At 37.6% G+C, this 7,500-nt stretch overlaps 1 protein-coding gene across 4 annotated transcripts in view; it reads right to left on the minus strand.

Annotated features, from left to right (window-relative positions):
- The window catches only part of LOC122244196 (uncharacterized), an 88,706-nt gene that overhangs the window by 19,261 nt on the left and 61,945 nt on the right, over positions 1 to 7,500 (minus strand). The window contains exon 1 of one of the 4 annotated variants that reach the window (XM_086537690.1): positions 3,206 to 3,337. The exons of 2 other annotated variants lie outside the window; for them this stretch is intronic. The gene's annotated coding sequence lies outside the window, so the exon portion shown is untranslated. Of the gene's footprint in view, positions 1 to 3,205; positions 3,338 to 7,500 lie in introns of those variants that run through there. One more of the 4 variants, XM_086537691.1, reaches the window with a different exon arrangement.

Below are 7,500 nucleotides of genomic sequence, written 5' to 3' on the forward strand. Positions count from 1 at the left end.
GCCATCGAATTTCGCTATCCAAAGTTTTATCTGCAATTCTCCGATTCGTATTACGTGAATTTGCTACCATTTTCCACCGCAAATTACTTTCTCGAAAAAAAAAAAAAAAAAACGAAGGTAAGGGAGGGTATAAAGTATGGGGCAAAACAAGCTGAATTCTATTAAGCATGCAGCAAAAACACGTGAAAAATCTAGAAAGTCGGCCGTGTCCGCTATTCAGCAAGATCTATTAACCGAAGTCCTGATATTACACCGAGACGGATACCGAGACAAATACACATCAAACCGGCTGAATACATTCCGTATTAATTTGTGGAGGAAGTGCTCGATATGTAAATGGTCATAAATTTCTTTATATCGACTAGATGTACAATTTCCCGTATTTCTTATGGCTGTCTTAAAATTTATCCTATACCATCTCAACTTCTACATTTATATTTTACAATAGACAAGTATAAGATAAAACTAAGGTACATCTGTATAATATCAATGCAATTTAGTCATTACCCCGCAATCTCCCCGACTTACTTCATGTCCTCCCCTACTATCGGGACCCAGTTTGTGGGGTACAGGGAATCGCGGATTTTATCCCCCATATACTAGTTGAGGGTGAGGAATACATTAAACCACTGAAGGTATTCGGAAAATTTACCGCACCGAAATTCAAAGGGTCTGGATGGATTTGTCCAGTCTACACAATGTCGACATCGGAACAGTTGAGCTATGATACTACACTGACGGATACAAATATTTTCCCCACCTCGCCATAATATTCTTGGAAAAATCTCCGAAATCGTCAATTTAAACTAAACCTTTCACCGCCGATCGGCAAGGAATGGCGGGTTAAGGATATGCCAAATCGCCTGGTTAGGAAAACCCGCATGCGCAGATTACCATAAATAATTACTATGCAAAGTTGCAAAAATCTTCATTAACACGAAATGAATATACATAGTGTAAGGATGGATAATAATGGAAAACGTTTTCATAGGTACATGAGTTACATGGTTACACCGTACTGTAAACATTGTAAGACCCATTCGAAATAATGGATCGCAGCAACTAATTTTGTAAATTTCAATTTCAGAGGAAATAGCACAGTCTGTCTTTTAGATTTGTTCACTATCGTTAACATAATATATTCTCTATTAGTCAGTTTTCAGGAACATGAAAATTTTTCGGTAAATTTTCCGTTACGAAATACCACAAAAATGGTATCGATGGATTCCCCTCAACCTCTATTCATATATAGTGAAAATAATGCGCGATTCCATCTCCGGACCCCACAATCTGGGTCCCGATAGTAGGGGAAGTCATGAAGTAGACCAGGGAAATTGCGGGGTAAAATGAATTCCGGCCATATTTCGTTTGCAAAATCTTAACCCAATGACCTACCTAACTGCCTAGTTTTGAAGTTAGCCCAAGCCAAGGAGGGGCTTCGCCACCCCCCTGGAACCCCCTTTTTAAGGCACCTCGTGCTACTTAGCTATCACGAAAACCTTAACCCAACTACCTACCTCACTATACCTGGTTTTAAAGTCAGCCATTGCCAAGAGGGAGCTACGCCCACCTGTGGAATACCTCTATTCAGGGCACTTCGTAATACTTATGATGCGTAATTATTTCTGTAGATGAAAATGCCGAGACCACGAGTTACCTTCACACCGCCATGACAGCAACTGAGTCTTCGTCTCATAATATATTCCTCAGGATAGGAAACTAGGACCGATAATGACGCGACCACTCAACAGAGGGCACTATAATTATAATGTAAACAATGGGGAATATTGCGCCATACACCGAGAGAGCATAACAGCGCATGCAGTTTTTCATTGAGGGTTTCCAGTCCACAGCTTGTCGCTAGCCGTAAATACGTAAACACAGCCATGTTTGAATTTCAGGTTGATTTCGGGGTATCTTGCACAGGGTATGTTGCACGAAGTGCCCTAAAAAAATGGGGGGGGGGGTGTCCAGGTGGGGGCGAAGCTCCCCCCCTTGGCTAGGGCTTAATTCAAAACTAGGCAAAGTTAAGTAGGTAATTAGGTTGAGATTTTGCATACGAAATATGCCCCGAAGTAACACGAAGTGCCTTAAAAAAAAAAAAAAAAAGACCCAGATTGTGGGGTCCAGGGGTGGAAAAGCGCGGATTTTTTCCACTATATATGAACAGAAGTTGAGGAATCCATCGATACCACTTATGTTATTTCGTAACGCGGCCTTATTCGGAAAATTTACCGCCTTTAGGTAAGGAAATCTGTCTGGACAGAAGTTCGCATGATTTACCATCATATTTTATTCACAGTATTGAAAGTTGAAAAGCGAGGTGGTCGTGTATACTTGTATGATTAGGGGCAATCCTTTAATCTACTTCAATAAAGCAGTCGAACAACCTTAAACGAGACGACCTAAGGGACCAATCGGCCATCACGAACTTCTATAGCCCCCCTACCCCCTATACCAAGTTTTAACTTACCAGGCGTACCAACTGCCCGACAGTATCGTGACCGTTTCATGCCTGTGATAATCACCAGTTGAACCGTCAAAACTAGCGACCTTCGATTGAGGGCTATAATGGCCGAATAGAACAGTACGAGACTAGGCATACAGACCGTTAGACTATCAAGATATAAATTCACTAAGACATCAATCATCTTTCCGTACAGATAGAGATCACGGATTAAGATTAGTCACTCCTTACCTATCACTTCCGAAGCGAAGAATTACGCGAATTTTGGTGCAGTTTAATTTTTCCCCTTTACATTGTCAAACCAGACGGATTGGCTTCTGACTGCGATATGGTTCGATACTTTCGGCATATTACGATGCTATTTCACAAGTAACAATACTACTCCTTACAAGACACTACGAGGCAACTAAAATAGCTTAAGTATCCTACTTACGAGGGAGTTAATATCAACAGAATACTACATCACTGAAATCTAGAAAATCGTTTGAACTCGAAACCGCCCTAGATGTCTGCCGGCACGGGATGGTCCCCGAAAATGTACCTCACTTTGCGTGTTGGTTTGTTTAAAAGGGCGTGGAATATCGCACAGCGATTTTTTAAATCTTTAAATTGCATACCTGCAGATCATGTAACTTGGTTATTAAATCGGGACAAATGCCAAATAATTGCAAAAGGTTTTCTACCGTAAGGTTATGTGAAACAAGCTTTACTACAAAATTATGAAATAAAAACAAATACCTATATGGGCTCACACCAAAAGATGTTAATCCTCTTTACTCGTCCAGTTTGTAGGCTGCCGCTACCTACTGCGACGGATGTAATACCGCAAATATTGGATGTCATCCAGGGCTGCACTCGACTACTTTGGCCTTTTTTTTTTTTTTTTTTTCTTACGCTCTCATTGGCTAGCACCCTTGCACTATGATTGGCTAGCGCCAAACGTTTTCTGTTTGTCACATATAAAGGGTTAACTAGGGCAAATTATAAAATACCACGATGGTAATGCTTTACTGATATGAATAAATGCATTCACCATTTGCTATTTTTGATCTTGAATAAAACAAAGTAATTAAACATAATACTCCTGCAATGAGATTTTTCATATTCATTTGTATATGACCTCTTTTGAGCCTTAATTTAGATATGTATGTATACGAGTAAATGCACTGTATGGAAATAATTGTATTTTTTGTTAACGTGTATTGATGAACTACAAGTCTGTTTCCGTCTTCATTGCGTAGAATTAATGAAGCTTTTCCAATTTCCAATCAAAACCATATTACTGATTTCTATTTGAAATATATTGTTAAAACAATTATGAATATAATTAACAAATGTGTGTGTGTGTGTGTGTGTGCGTGATTCCATCTGATGTACCAAAATGTATAACTTGATAGAGATATCAGAATTTATATAAATAAATCAGAGCTGAATCAGACAACAAAGCAATTCGAATAAGACTTTCTTGGCAGTCTACGAATGACAGAAGATTATCCATCAAAATATCTCTTCAATCGGGATCCTTTTCGTTCTCTTCTAATAGTGAGAAGTTAGCTTAACAGATGGTGTTAGCCATTTGTTATTCAGCTTGCATAACTTATGCTTCATCAACGTACCTGTGCATTATTTCATGTTGCAAATTACATCACATCATCGTCGTGATTTCTATCTTGCTCTGTTCGTGATTTAAGGCTTTTATTAAGCATTTTAAAAGCTGCCATATTTTATTGCTCTGACAGCAAGAATTAGTCAGGCATATTTCCCGATAGGCGGCGTGCAGTAGAAATCGAGCTGCATGACCAGATGGGATACTTTTCTATTTCATGACAATGAATGCAAGATTATGAACTAAAAAGGGCTATCAATTAAACAACATCATGACTCAATACAAATAGATAAATACTCTTTCTCCGTCAAATGTGGATTCAAAACTAGTATAAGTATGCTTCACATAATAATCCATTTTGTCATAGGCTCTAACTTCCATATTTTTTAAAAATTCTACCTTCTCAGTCTAACCTCATAGATACTGACACACAAAGCTTCACACTTGCATTTCCCTTTCCTTAATGCAGTTCCCGTTGTCCTGCTTCCATCGTCTAACTGCACGGCACGTTTAACCGTTTTATAGTGAACCTTGACATGTCTTTGATGACGTGTGGCGCTGAACCTCAGTCTATCAGAAAACTACCTTCTTTAATATGATCAGATGAGTGAGTAATTACAAAGTCCGAAGAACACATTGCCACCACTCACATATCCTACGCTTACAGAATTCTTCCTTCAATGCAGTATGCTTCACTTTTGTTTATTTGTTATATGCGTCCCGTTTCCACATTTGAATGACTTATGTCCTACCATTTCCACTAGTATGGCATATTGCTACAAGAATGCTGCAAGGAATTAGAAAAATGCAAGTGACTTTCCACTTTTACTTTCAACAAACTTAGGGTGAAAAAAATAGTGTGGGTAGCACCAAATTTTCCTACCAAATTACTTTACTAAATTGATTCTTTCATTTTACACCATAGCACGATAATAGTGTCAAGTGTGACTGTGAATAGAAGTGAGAAATGCGTTGATGCAAGAGTGAGAATGGTTGATGGTGAGTAAAGACTCCGTGAGTTTGCGAGTAGGACGAAAAGAATGAAAAAATGAACGGATACAGAGTGAGTGAGTATATGCATGTGTGGGTAAGGTGTGTTATTTCGAGTACATATGAAATAATTTCTTCTAAACAATCAAACAAGCTAATAAGTCAAATCAGAATGCTAGTAAATAGGTAATGATTAGCTAGTACAATAAAGTCAATTTCGTAAATTTTGATAAATTCGCAATGGATGTATGTGAATAATGTACAATTAATAACTATAAGAATTGTGATGGATCCGGGTCGGGAATAGAAGGCACATTAATTGATTAACCCATCGGATAATTGGCTCGCAGCATATGTAGAACAGGTTGCATCCGTGAACATCTGTAGGCTTTTATTTGGGGAAATGTTTTTCGACTAATGGCGAGAAAATAACGCTCGAGTTATATTAATTCTACCACATTCGCAAAGACTTAACACCGGCTGAACCTTATCATGTGTACTCTAAATACCTCGGTAGTAGTTTCCCAGTCCCCATTTCTCATAACTTTATTTCGTAAACTTATGACTAAATAATAAAGGATAGTATGGCAAATGTGAAAGTATAAATTGCATGTGTTGTAATTATATTACATTCGAATCATTGTAAATGCATTATTGAAATTATCATCCCTTTACGCGGGTTTGATACGAATGTGATGACTCCGACATCGTTTCTCCGTCTCATAACTGTCCAACGACACATTTGTCAATTACAAAACAACGAAACATTTAATAGGATGTATTTCATGGATGAACTCGCTTGTCAAATGGTAACTAGTTTCTATCAGAGAAGCGGAGAAACACACACATGCATGCTTGAGCGCGTGTGCATGCGCATATTCAAACACGCACATACACACATACGTACAGACAAACATTTACACCTATGGCAAAGGTATTATAGGTTTCAAAGATATTTACCAACCATTTGAAAAGTTTCCATGGCTGGGGCATAAATTATTCTTAAACTAGCTATTTCCCTGCTCTTATCGGTCTGGCGTTCTAACAGTCTAACTAGGAATTTAAGCCTCCTTCTTATATTATAATACCCTTTCTATTCATTCAAGCTGGCAGAACTTATGAATACATGATGAACAACTTCTTTCATCAAACACAATAGTATCACTGTTGATATGCTGGCCCTTCATGATTATAACGTTCGTAATATCTCCTTATTCTCACACCTTGCCCTTTCATCCTTCCCTTCCAATTATTTTTTTCTCTCCCACCCCCTCCCATTCCTTCTTCCCTCCCTATTTATAACCATTCTTGGTTATTCCTCTCTCTGTATTTATATAAATGTCATGAAATTAATATGCTTCATCATCTGACAAAGCGTGAAGAGAGGAATGAATATGTTAATGGCACTCGAAGGGTAACAAGTAATATGAGATGTATCTATCAATCACAAGCCAATGCGTGGTGATAGAACAGACACAGTAACGTAAAGTGGTGGTCCTGATTGGATGAAAGGATTATAGAAGCTGTGTTGAATCTCACAGACAGAAAGTTTAGGGAGAGATTATCCTTGGATCTGGAAAATATGTTGAAAATAGCCAGAATCAATAAAACTGTAAGAACGAAGATGTAAGCTTGAGAAATAAGGAAAATGTTTAAGCAGGGCAAAGAGAGTAAAGATAAGAAAATACTTGCTAAGGATGACAGGAACACACATAGTGATGTATCTTATAGTAAAGCAGAAGGGCAAAGCACAAGGACAACAGAACATATTTCCGATTGAAGAGATATTCTAATGGATAATCTGTCATTCGTAGACTGCCAAGAAAGTCTTATTCGAATTGCTTTGTTGTCTGATTCAGCTCTGATTTATTTATATAAAGTCTGATATCTCTATCAAGTTATACATTTTGGTACATCAGATGGAGTCACGCACGCACGCATGCACGCATGAACGCACACAAACACACACAGACACACACGCACACGCACACACACATTTCCATTTGTTAACGATTTTCTAATTGTTTTAACAGTAGATTCTAAATGGAAATCATTAAAGTCCTCTTCATTGGAAATTGGAAAAGCTTCATCAATTTTATGCAATAAAACGGAAAAGAGATTTGTAGTTCATCAATACACATTTACAAAAATACAATGATTTCCACAGTCTTTGCATATAATCAATTACTCGCATACAAACACTTTAAAACGATTGCATTATGCAATAACGGAATCCATGCAAAAAAGTTTATTACTTGGGATCTCTCACTTAAAAGTTCTTTACTCTGCAGATATACCTATGGGTATGACAATAAGTAATCTTTATCATAATTATTTGTTTATTCATATTAATTACTTTTGTCCTCTAAATGATTATTCTATTCTGTCTGCAAAGAAATACCGTTGTTTTTTTTTACCTTGTCATGGATATATTGGA

The sequence above is a fragment of the Penaeus japonicus genome, unplaced genomic scaffold (assembly GCF_977035675.1).
Source record: "Penaeus japonicus unplaced genomic scaffold, GWHDUDI00000001_assembly GWHDUDI00000006, whole genome shotgun sequence".
Taxonomy (NCBI): domain Eukaryota; kingdom Metazoa; phylum Arthropoda; class Malacostraca; order Decapoda; family Penaeidae; genus Penaeus; species Penaeus japonicus.